Source organism: Scophthalmus maximus, chromosome 13 (assembly GCF_022379125.1).
Source record: "Scophthalmus maximus strain ysfricsl-2021 chromosome 13, ASM2237912v1, whole genome shotgun sequence".
Classification (NCBI taxonomy): domain Eukaryota; kingdom Metazoa; phylum Chordata; class Actinopteri; order Pleuronectiformes; family Scophthalmidae; genus Scophthalmus; species Scophthalmus maximus.
This window is the reverse complement of record NC_061527.1, coordinates 8,019,045-8,032,585: the sequence shown is the minus strand read 5'-3', so window position 1 is coordinate 8,032,585 and position 13,541 is coordinate 8,019,045.

Here is a 13,541-nt window from a genome sequence, read left to right as displayed (position 1 = left end):
TCTGTTATCCCTCTTATCCACACGCGGCCTCGGCGTTGGAGAGGGTAACAACAACTGGCTGTGGCCTGACGTCACGGCAGGAGGAGCGAGGTGTTTTTGTTCAGCTCGTCCCCCTGGAGAGGATACAGTGTCAGAGGATTGTTCGGGCGAGCGCGGCTGTTTTTGCAGAGTCCGCGCAGCAACTTCAGACTGGGGCCCGGATTGTATGTTTCTTATTTAAAAAAAAAAAAAAAAAAAAAGCCCGCCTGTTGCCGTCTCGAATGTCTGTTTGGCCAAGCTGCATTTTGTACAGAGATAAAAAAAAAACCATCGGCAATAACAAGGAGGCACATGGGAAAGAATGAGAGACATGCCAGACGAAAGTTGTGATGCTACACATGTGGCAAAGAGATGAAGATGAAGAGGATTATCATAATTACTTATGTCCTAATTCATTCATTTGATATATTTAGATTTTAGTAGATTTGAGCTGCTCGATGAGCGTTTAAAGTCGACACTATGGCACATGGAATGTGTAATATTTGCTGTCGTTTTTCGCGTCATTACTCAATGTTTTTTTCTTTTGGCACGTGCTGAGGTGCTGGTTTCCTCGAATAACGTTCTCTCTGACTTTTGGCGAGGGGATGTGACTTTGTGGAATTATGGCCTGTTTGCTACCAACAGACTGGGTTAAACAGAGGACAACCTCCCTCCTCCCTCATGACCACAACCCCATTGGACCATCTTCCTCCCAACCCACCCACAGCCTCACAGCCTCACAGCAAACTGCTACTTCAGAGGAAGTCCTACTGGTCCCGTGTCGGAGGGCAACACAACAGGCTCAACCCCATCATCCTCGCCTCCCTCTCCCCCTGCGTCTCCCCATGGGCTCCTCTGTCACTCCTCCTCGACTCTCTGCCTGTTTGTTTTTCATTGAAAGGAAAGGTGAAACCTGTCGGGGTTGTTTTTCTCCTTCTCTTGGCAAAGTGCCTTCTTTGAAAAAGCCCAGGTGTTGGCGAACAAGGGAGTCATCTTTCACAAAAACACGCGGTGGAGCGTTGGGTAATGGGGGCGGAGCGGAGGGGAGGGAGGCAGACCCGGCTGCATCTCCATGTCTCTGTCATCTTTGGATGTTTTCGTCTCTCAAACCGGTTGGACAATCTGCCAGTCTGTCAAAACACATTCCTCTTATCCGACTTTGAACGCGCGGTCACGACAGCTAGTTCTTTTCCACTTTCTTCTCGAAACAGTAGACTCTTTTTAAAGTAGAAAAAAGAAAACGTTCTTTATTCACTGGGTCCTCTGACTGGAACTTAAAACTGAACAGCGCAGACTTTTGGCACAACATTAGAGCAAAACTTGTCTGTAGAGGTGTAGTAAACACTTTCCATCCATCCATACTCTGTAACACTCCTCGTCCTGCACGACACACTGTTCACAGCATCGTCAGAACTTCTTTTCAAACTTTTTGTTGTCACATCTTTGGTCTATAATATGTCAAATAAAATGGCGGTTATGATTTTTCTAAAGCAGATGCGGTATCAGGGAACACTCGCCTGCTTCAGTGGAAACACTGACTTTTATTTTAACAAGATAAAAAAAGATTCATGCCTAATGATTAAGAGAACCTTTTTCCTTGACCATGAGGCATTATTTATGTAACTTATTATCATTATCTTTGTCATGTGAACCCCCCCCCCCCCCCCGTAATGTTGTAGAAACTATTCCTGCTGATATGACATAGAAAATGTCATCTTACATTAATAATAATAATAATAATAATACATTTCATTTATGCTACAAAAGATTAACTTCATAAACTTTTTTTTCCCCATCACTGGTGGACTTTTGTCTGTTGAAATTAGAAGAAAATTAACAATATCTGACGAAATCACGTCGGGATCAGCATCACTGGGAGGACTTTCCCAATATTTCAGGAACCAGTTGAACTACTTCGATGACATCAGCGTTAGAGCTCAGTGAGTGAACTGGACTTCCCCCTGTTTTTCAGCCAGACTCGTGATATTACTGCCACATTGCATCTCAGGAACTACAGAGATCTACTGTATTAGGGGTGTGGCTTTTTTTTTTTTTTTGGTCTCATATTACAGTAGTCAATGCATTTTTAAAAGCAAAATTGTATTATTCAGAGCCACAATTATCATTATTATTTTAAAAATCCTTACACTTTCATTTTTCCTTCATTGGAGGCCTCTGTACAACATGGGATCTGTAGACATCTGGAACAACAGCCACAGTCGGTCTGTGTCCGCCTGCGTCCGTCTGGATCTCCCACTCAGTGGGGAATCTTTGTGGAGAAACAGAACTAGGAAAACAGATTCAACCCCTGATGTTACCCCTGACAGCCATCCACCACGGCCCCCCGGGGGGAAGCCTCTCCGCCGACTCCTCGTCTCTTCTCCTGCAGCCAGAAGGCCCAGCTGGAGAGTCTCAAGGCCACTCAGCTGATCTAATCCGCAGCCTAGGTCACATAAACACACAACAGTGGGAAAACTACCAGCAGAGGTTAAGGTTGATGTTTCTGGGTGCTTGTTGTGACACTTTTCACCATCTTTGTCCTGAAAAACATGTTTCTTTGTCGGCACCACGGAAACGGCAGCTTCAGTAGATGACAGCAAAGTTCAACGATTTTGATCTAATCTGTGTTCATCGATCCGTGGGAACATACGGTATGCACGGTATGAACTTTCTTAGAATGACGTCCTTGTTAAACAGTATGTGTTTTTTCTTCCTCGGTGATGTGGTGACATTGCAGGAGCTGGACCAAAACTTAGGTAAACCAGAAAGTGCTATTACAGCTGAGCAGTAAGAACTAATAGTGTGAAGCTAACAAAAGTTTATAATTATTATTATTATTATTATAGTTTATTGAGGCTGTGTCAAAGAGGTTGTGACTGAACGCATCTCTTTTTGTGCTGTTGTAATGTTCTTGGTCATAAACAATCAGCCGAAAATTATGTTCTTTTAATTACATCTCCAGTCAAAATTACTAAAACGTAATTATCCTATTCACTAAGCTTTATTCAGCTATATTCTGTGTGTTTATAGCTATTGTTTTTGTACACAACTGACTGTAAATTTTCTTTTCCAAACTCCTCTAGCGGCTGTCGACCTGGTTCAGGGCGAACACAGTGTTTCACACACTTGTGCTGCGTTGCATCTGTCCTGCATTACGCTGCGACCGCGGCTCGCCCATTTTCTCGTCTGTCAAATGTACAGAAACGCACGCGACTTTGCAAAACAACAGCGGGGGGATTGTGCAAGAAGTCTCTGGTCACGCAATACCAGGCGGAACAATACCGTAGCATTGGAGAAGAAGAGGGGGAAGGGGGTAGAAAAAAAACCCAGTGGAAGTGAAAAGAGAGAAGAGAGGTAAAGTGAAAGAAAGGTTGAGAAAGAAGAAGACGGCAAGAAGCGAAGGAACACAGACAGTGCTTGTGTTTGAGAGAAAGTTGGGGGGAGGTGGGTTGAAGGAACTAGAGATGGAAGAATGATAAGAAGGGCAATGTAAACTAATAAGTAATACACATGGAGGCCGAGGTGTGCGACCGAAAGAGCGGAAGAGATGAGACACAAAGACTTCATTCTTAACTGTGGTATTTTTTCTTTAGGAAAATACAACAAAATTGAAATAGAAAAAAAGTCAGAAAAAAGGATTAAACAGAGGCAAGTTTGTCTTATACACCTTTCATACACCACGTGTTTATCAGTTTGTGTACACGATGAAAGAAAGATCGGACGGGTGATGCCACGCACAGACTGAGGCCCGACGAGGCCTCCCTGTATCTGGAACCAGGGAAGTGCATGAATGCCTCCGATACAGAAGGTCCATTGTGAGTCTTATCCCATCGGAAATCAGCAAAAACCAAAGGAAGGGACACACTGACTCTGGGACGGGTGAAGGAATGAATGAGGGCAAACAGACAGACTTGGTGAGAACACACTGTATCTGGCCGTTGAGCTCTGACAGGTGGATCAGCTGAGAGAAGAAAACAAAACCACCAAGTTCTGCAGAGCAGTAATATACACAAAAGAAACAACATATAGCATAATAAGAAAGATATGATAAAGATTAATCACATGTGATAAGTGAAAACTGGCTCCAGCAAAAAGACTGTTTGGTTAAAGTCAGTATCAGAATTCATAAAATCAAAAGTAAATATTTGGGATATTAAAGGTCAATATTTACAGTACACTTTAAGCTTGTTCTCCAGTTGTCTTAAAACTCTTACTTATGGTGGTACATGTTTGGCTGACAGACTGGTGTGCAATTAATTTTTTCAACAATCAAAACAGCGTCTCATATCTCAGCAGAGAGAAAGCACAGATCTGTGGCTCTGCAAGACATCGTCAGCTTCTTTAAACCTAGAACAGACCAAACAATCAAAGGCTTGACGAGTGAGGAGCGGTTATGACTGACACGAGAATAACACTTTCACTACTGTTTTTCACTTTTCAAAGCACTTTTTAATCTTTCAAAACTTACTTTCAGTCTTAGAAATCTCAGTTTTGATTCCCTGAATGGTGAAATTGTAAAAGAAAAGAAAATTCACTGCACAAAAGTACATAGATCACTTAAAAGTATGTGATAAGTATTGGTATAATGAATAGGACACCCTACAATAAAAAGTTAAAGTTGAGGTGAGAGATCTGTTATATATATTTCCATAAATAAGGTTCATTACCTTGGAGCGCATTGTTTTTCTTTTACAGAAACTTACTTAACAAATCCCCCTCAAGACTAAAGGTGACTGGGCTTTTTGCAAAAACATAAAAAAAACCCCAAAGATTTTGTATTAATCCTTGTATACCATTTTATTACCTGCATGCATTGTCTGATTTCAATATTTTATCGTGATTGTTTCTAGTGATCTATTGTAATCTGAATAAAGAAATCCATGTTAATGATACGGTCAACTCACACTGGATGTAACACATAATATGTACAGTTTATGAGGATGTCACACATACAAAGTATCTCGTTGAACTGTGCTGTGGTGTGATGGGCAGAGTGATCCCGCACTGCAAGTCACTCTGTTAGGGCTGTTTGTCTATATACACAAAGATATGCGCATATGCCAATGTATAGCATATGCAAAAACACAAACACACACACACACACACACACACACACAAAAACACACACACACACACACACACACACACACACACACACACACACACACACACACACACACACACACTTCCTCTGTGCAGCACCAGCTGTGTTGAGGCTCCAGGCATTTAAATGTAATAACATATGGTTGATGTGTGTGGTTGGCTGTATGCTGCTGCATGTGTGTGTGCGTGTGTGTGTGTGGGTGTTCTTTCTGCACGTTTTCACTTGTTTGGACTGGTGTGTGTCATGGCTCCTGTGCACAAACTGTCACTGCTCTTCGGCCTGCTTGTTAGTGTGTGTGTGTGGAACGTGGGGAAGATGAGACGAGACCGTGGCAGAAACACGAGTAAACACCAACAATGACTTACAATCAATGAACTGTGGCTGAATCCAAAATAATCTCAGAGGTGTTTTTCAAGGTGTGTATGTTTTCAGTGCAGAGTTTAGCAAACCTTCCCTGCTGACTCTGAGAAAAAAGAAGAAAAAAACACAGAACAAACAACATCAAGTCACTTTGTATTGACTCTGACCTTTGACCTCTTTACTGTTATTGTGGGAAATAATCGTGTGTCTTCACTGATTCTACTCTTGGCCTCATTGAAAACTGGAGATTTAACAAAATCTAGTTTTTATTACTGGGAGCCAACAAAGCACATTTGCCATCTGTATAATCTCTCCATGTCATTTCTCTATAGTGAAATATGAAAGAAAATATACACATATGTCTTTTCAAAAGACTTCCTGTGCAAAGGCCTTAAAAGCTGTTGATGTGTCAAGCATCATTTACAGTAAAAGGCAGCGATTTCTCCAACACGCCATGTTTCTGATTGTCTCTCACTTTCATTGTTCACCACAGATCACATTAGTTGCAAACACTCGCAGTAATTCATACTGTCTTTTCAGTTTGATGCTAAACTGATTTTGTATTTGTATTCAGCACAAGTGAGCAATGACATGATTTCCTTTTGTAATTGTCTTTTATGTTTGATATATATTTACACTATATTAATATAGTGTATATAACCTGTGGAATTCCCTTTTGAAACTGTGGAAAAAACTTCTTTGAACAAAAAAGTTGATGTGTTTTCTGAAGACTGACAACATTCAAACTAATTACAAAGCTGGAAAACTTTGTAGAGCGCCAGACAAACTTGCTTTCAGCATCAGCCCCGACAACAAAGAGGAAGTTGAACTCAAAACTGTGTGTATGTGTGTGTGTGTGTGTGTGTGTGTGTGTGTCTCTGCGGAGACAGCTGGGAACATCGGGCGCCACCCACTGCTCTGCTCTCATTGGCCGAGCTGTTGTCAAGTGCATTAAAGGTAAGACAAAAAAGAAAAAAAGTTTGTGGTGACATCACATGGCCCTTTAAACAGAGTTTAAATGGCCTGATGTGACTGAGCACAACCGGAAAAACAAAAGAAAAAAAGTTTCAGTTGTGTGTGTATGTGTGTGTGTGTGTGTGTGTGTGTGTGTGTGTGTGTGTGCGCCGAGGCATTGTGTTTATAACAATGACACCTTGTGGCACATTTGGTCGCCATGTATTTGTGGTCTCAACATATTTGTCCATATGTTAATGTGTTTAGGTCTCATTGGTTAACTGGTTGGTAAATATAATCGTTCATAATTCTAGGGATCCACAACTGGAGAAGGCCAATAAAAAAATTCTGTGTAATATACTCATAAACATTTGGTGCTTAACTCACACATGCTTGCTTGAGCGTTGCAATGCAACTGCAAAGCATCTGTTGCATCCAGGAGCGCTACTCGAAATGTTCCCGAAGAAGAGAAAAAAAATGGGCGAAAGCTCTGCCACAATAAATATCTGTTGTCTCTGTTTTCTATTTCATGTTCTCTCAACTTGCCTGTGTTTTATGCAGATAAAAATCAGCTGCACACGCCTCTATGCTGTGGGCAGACACACTCACACACACAGACACACTCACACACACACACAGACACACTCACACACACACACACACACACACACACACACACACACAAACACACACCTACTGTGACGCACGTCGCGCATGTGGAGTGGAGAGAAGTGTTTCCTGTGTTTCTCCGTTCTGAGCAATGTGACCCATCAGAAACACACTCTTCCCCCTCCTGCCGTTATATGGACTTCACTGTACATGAAAACATGCCTTTGTTTTTAATCTACACTTGTGCCTCTGATCTGTGTTTGTTGCGCCCGTAGCTGTTTGTGTGTGTGTGGCTGAAGAAAACAGCAGTGACGTCAAAACTGTGATTCACTGTGGAGTTTTAGATACCAATGTGTCCGTGAGCATTTCTCGCGGGAAAAAAACAGAAAGTGAGGAACTTAACTCAATTGTTTTTGAAGCCTGCTGACACAGTCACTGCTGGCAGGCCGTGCAACTCAGCTCGGACAAAAAGCCTCCACCACGCCACAAGTCTCTGGCTCGCTCTGTTTTCTCAAAGTCAATTTAACAATTTGTCAGGGGAAAGAAATCAACCCGCTCTTTGTGGTGGGTCCCTCTGGAATCAAAGAAATCAGAAATTTCACAGCGATAACCTTGGTCTGCTCAAGCCCGAACATGTCACGCTTGACCTGGTTTGGGGAAATGGAACCTGGTGCGACTGCAAACTGATGTCCGTTAGCGTACCATCCATTTATCTGAAGAGGTGGGCATTGCCAAGGGACTGGGGAGGGACCTTTCATTTACTGTGTATCCGCGGAAATATGAGGAAGTTGTTTCGCATTTTCCCTTTTGAACTCCAGAAAATGTGTCCTTGACTGAGTGGGGACTAATGGGAAGTTGGCTCAACAACATGCTTCACAGCTCCTCAACAACAGGAAAAGGCCTTGTAAACTTGGAGCCACTCTGGGTAAACCTTTCTCAAGAGCTTGACAATTCTCACGCGTGAGAATCATTTTGACTGCATTTCACATATACCACTGTAGTCATTGACGGATGAGGATTAATCTACCTGTAAATGCTGTTTACATCATGTTACAGTCATCAACAACAGGAATAATAAGAAATCAAAACACCTGCAATGAAATAAAAGCAAATTTATGATCAAGGACGACTTTACTTTTTGCAAAAATGCAGCCGAGTCAGAAAATAATGTTTATTTGAGGGATCAAATATCGCACAGTCAAAACAGACAATGGCAGACCCTCATAAGTACACTAATCCTAATGTATGTGTGTGTGTGTGTGTGTGTGTGTGTGCGCGCGCACATATAGGAGGAAGAAGTTGGAGGAAGGAGGAGGCGAGGGGTGATGCAGCCCCCAGCTCTGGCTCACGCCGGTTTGCGCTGCTTCTCGCTGGCCCGGCCCCGCAGCGAGGCTTCGAGGTTTGTTGGCGAGGCTGATGGATTCGGGGTGGGTTCGGAGAGAGAGGGGGTCATTCAGTGCCTCGACTGCCCTTCGCAGCACGGAGGGCCTTGGCAGGGCCACGGGCCGACATGCCAGACGGATATCTGCACGTGGAGAATGCTGCAGCGTGACCCCTCCCTCCACGGGGAATCAGAGATACTCCGACTTGTCATATGATCACTGATCCATGCGTCGCACAGACGCAGCATGGTGATATGATTTCCTGTTCATCAGGGACATTTTTGAAGAAGAAGAATCGTAAATCATTTTCTTCCGAAAATATCATCACATCAGGCGACAAATGGTGCATGGTAATGTTTTTAGCAACTCTCGTGCAGCATGACAAACCGTTCCACATGTCTGCTATGTCAGAGCATGCCAGTATATGTACTCCATACAGTCTTTCATAGGTTCTGCCACTTTATGCTTCACGCGCCAGCCGCAGCGCGTCGGACCGGCCGAGAGGCAGATCACTTCCACAGCTGTTTAACTGGAACATCAGCGGCAGCAACAGTCGCTGCGGCATGTGTCTGGTCACGTTCAGAGGCAACGAGCACAGCTGAGCTTTCACAAGAGCAGAGCGGAGACTACAGCGCGACGCTGTGCAGATCTGAAGAATCTCTGAACGCTGAGGCTCGGACTCCCTCTTCATGCCCAAACCTCTGTCACCGCCTTGTCTCGGTGGCCGGACCTCTGTGCAACAAACAAGCAGCTTGTGAATTCTTGGCGCTTCACGATTACACGCTCGGGCTCACTTGTAATTGTGTTTAAAACAAACTTAAACAAACAAAACAAAAAAATGCAAAGAGAACACACAGAGCGTTTTGCACTACGGTACGACCGCAACCTGTAGAGACTGATGTAATTGTGAGCGCTCTCAGGCCTGAGGATCATGCCGCGTTCCATGACACCTCGGAAGTCGGACCCCGGGAGGAGATTTGACTATTAAATTGAATGTTTTGCTTGAGAAAAGTCACCAGACAGTGAATTCACACTTGTCTTGATGTGTTCTACGGGGACTTCTCTGTCGCTTCGCTTGAACGCTATGCGGGAAAGCAAAGTCCTTCTAATGCAACACGCTGTTTTGACCAACGATTATTACTAGAAGGTTTCATTGAATGTTTGGCACCAGAAGATAGAGAAAACATTTTTTTTCCCCCCCATTTTTTCTGGAAGCAATAAATAAAATGCAGCTGGAGAGTTGTGCAATGGAAAAAAAAAAGGAAAAAAAAAGTGGAAGCGATTTTCAGCTGTGGCAAACACAGAAACTTTGCCCAAGTATGCTTTTCTTGGAATACAGCACACGTTTTTCCAATCAATGAGAGGGTGAGGATTTGGAGAGGAGACGCTCATTCAGGATTTGTGCTTTTGGCCTCTCTTTTTATAACCACCAATTATCCACTGAGGTCATTTATAGCAACGTCCTGCCTCATATCTGTTCACCTCCTTACATTCAAATGTTGGAAACTGAGCTCCAACCTCCAGGGGGTGTTTTGCTCGAGGGCACTTCGACAGAGTCTTTCTGTACTGGAACGCCACTTTCCCCGACTTGTTTCTCAGGCTAAGTCTGGCTTAGTTTGTGTATGGTAGTATTGCTGTGAACAAGAAAACAGCTCAAACACCCCTCAAACTATTATCTCTAGTATCAAAAATGAATCCATTAAACCCAATAAGAATCACAGGGCCTGATAAGTTGTTTTCATGTTATTCGCGTGAGTAGGGCGTCAACAGGAGATGGTCACACTCGGCTAAAAGGGGACTTTAGTGGACAGGAAATCCTAAACATTGTTTTTCTTCATATTCTCCCAGTGAGCGATTTGAATCGACGGGGTTCCATCTTCGAGAATAGTGCAGACTTCCATTCACACAACAATGGAGACAAGGCTCTGTACTTCTTTTTTTGTTACTTTCAGATTTAGATGTTTTGCAAAAATGACCGACAAAGTGTTCATCCTCTTCCAGAAGGGACAGGGAACGATGAGGCTTATGTTTTGAATTTGCACAACATCAGAGCTATAGCCGACAACATCTGATCGCTAAGAATTTGACAGAAATCAGTGTTTCAAAAATCCTTCATACAAACTTCATGTCTACTGCGAGAGAAATATGCACACGTGTACACACGTTGCTTGCTTTGCCAATAAAGTTGTGTGGCGTTGTCAGCAAAAGTAACAAAAGAAATGACCCCTTGCATTGACAACTGCTCAGCTGCTCCAGCGGTATAAAGCTGTCTTTGGCCACGCGTTGTAAAACCAGTGAGTCAGCACAGAGCGGTGACTATCTCACTGCTGACTCTCTGGGCTGCTGGCAGAGTTATGGGGTGAGGTCAGGGGTCGGGAGTTTGACCTCTAGCTGCGTCTCCTCCCCTGCTTCAGACATCTAATGAGGGGCGTTGACCCCACCGGGCTGAAAAAAACCCTCAAACAGGTCACAGAAGTTATCGTACTCTGCACGTCAAAACCTACAATCTGATCCGGAATAATCCCTTTTCACCATGTCGCAGCATTTCCATATATATTCTTGATATTAATTCATGCGGCAGCAGCTGCCAAAAATTTAATCTGTATCCATGAAGCTTCCTTTTACAAAGAGTTGCTCCTGGTAAAGATAAAACATCTTTGAAGAGTCTTAACAGTTTCTTTTGCGGAGGAGAAAATGGCTCTATTTATTTTAAGTTAAAAATGAATAGAGACTAGATTCTATATATCGTTTTTTTGTGTGGTGTGTTTGTGAAGTCATTTCTGCTCTTTAATCCACAGTTACAGAGTTTGAAGATAAATTCAGACACACACAAAAAAAGAAAATACAGTATTTTTCCCAAACTACACAATAATTTTACTTTTTTACATTAAATTAAACTCTCATATGAAAATAAAATGCCTAAAATATGATAAAAATAAAATATAATACTGAGATTTAAAATTGAATACTGAGATTTAAAATATAATTGTGAGAATGGCAACACTGGAAAATATAACTGAAATGTGTTTACAGCATCAGTTAAAGCCTTAAAATGGTGACCGACGCCGCCATGACTTGGCAGCGGTGTGTGTGTGTGCAGTGATTCCATGTTTGCTCGGATGAGTGAAGATGACTGGAAGTGTAACGTATATTAATAGATTGGATCTGATCTTCGGTGAAGAAGACAGCGGCCAACACTAGCTGGTCTTGGAAAATAAGTTTGGGACCTGGCAGCCGGCTGAGTCCAGGAATAGTCTCAGTTCTCATGAGCTCTGTGAGCGGCGGCCAGCTTACATCAAGACTGAGCTCATCACAGGCAGCGAGACGCCGCGGCCTCTGACCGCGCTGACGCTCTGTTATCGTGGTTTCATGGGCAGATCTCATCTGCTAACAAACAAGACCAAAAGTCAGGTCCAATCGCTCCTCTACAACCAGTCATCTCTGTATTTATTTGCATGAGCTGTGCCAAACTAAACTAAGTTACTTTTCCTTTTGTTTCTCCTGGCTGATTTGTGTTCCTTATTTCATGAGACCACTCGCGAGCCAATCAGTGCTGCATCCATTCCCTCGTCATCATCATCTCCTTCTTCAGCTGCTTCTGATCCTGATCACCATCATCATCATCATCATCCAAGACCTTAAGTAGCTCAGCACTTTCAAATCCATCATCTCACATGCAGTGTGAAATGTTTGAAGCAGGACGACATCATCACTACATGTTAACCAGCAGTCAACCAACTATCATTTGGTCGCTGTTGCATTAGAGTCAATCAACAATGTCACTGTCATGACCTTATATCTAAAGAATTAAACTTCAATAAGTACTGGGACCTTAACATGTTTAGACTATAGACAGATTCCATTTTCTGATTCCATTTTTAATTTCTTATCATTTTGCCCAATTTATAACTATCATAAATTGACATTTTCTTGATGGACTGTGGGATTATCTGATTTCTAGAGAGAAGAGACTGTTGGAAAGAAGGTTGGTTGGAGAAGCAGAGAATAGAAAAAGATGAGAACACTTCTACTCTACAAGGGAAGGAAGGGGTGGCTAAAGTTTTCACACTGATGTTTGTTGACCCTGATGAATAAGTAGTTCATAAGGAAATCAAGTAAGTCAGAACGTTCTAGGCATCTTCATTGTTACTGCACAAAATGTAAAGATTTGTTTGTGTTGTGTTGTTAGTTGCTTATATCACTGCAAACATTGTTCTGCCTATTTTTCATGCACACTTCATGCATAAAATGCAACACTAAGCAGTTTGAAACATTTATGATAAAAAGACCAAATAAAAAAATGAAATTTAAATTTAAACTTACATTTTGATAAAATGAAAAAACCTAAAATATAATGAAATAAAAAAAAATTGTAAGAAAAAAAAACTGATTGCCATTTCCCTCCGTCATTTCTGTTGTTAATTCATTTCATGGTCAGGAGTATTAAAATTGAATTGTTTTATGCCATCAGCAGATTATCTGCAGTTGTGTTAGGAGCTTTTTATACTTCATATAATAATTCACATAACTAGCTGAGTAAATACTGCTGAGGCCAGTGTTAGTGTGTTGACTGAAGGAACATCTTTATTGGCCAACAGTATATTCAGATCCCTAAAAACAAGACCGTCATCTTGTGCAACGAGGCTGAAAGGAGATACAGTTCACTTCCTTGAAAGTGTCACCGCTCCGTTTCATCTTTGTAGTATCCACATATAGATCCTCAGCTTATAGCTGCCTTCTGATGGCAGCGCGGGAACAAACTGTCCCACCGGAGGTACAGTGTGTGTGGAGCGTCACCAGTCCCAAGCATGTCTGCCCGACCATCGATACACCCAATTCGACCTTCTTGGGACGCCTCCTGATCCGTTAGGGAATGTGCAGGGGAACATCTGCCCGGCACTGGATCATCCCAACAACTCAACGCCACGGAATTTATGTAGCGCCTTTCAAATACACTACTGATTCACATTTCAGGATAAAAAACAACAACACACGCACAAAAATGATCATTCTAAGTCAAAATTTACAAAAAATTAAATGACAAATAAAATCCATAATGCAAAAATAAACTCTAGAGATAGAAACCTATAAAATGATAGTTAAAAAACTAAAAG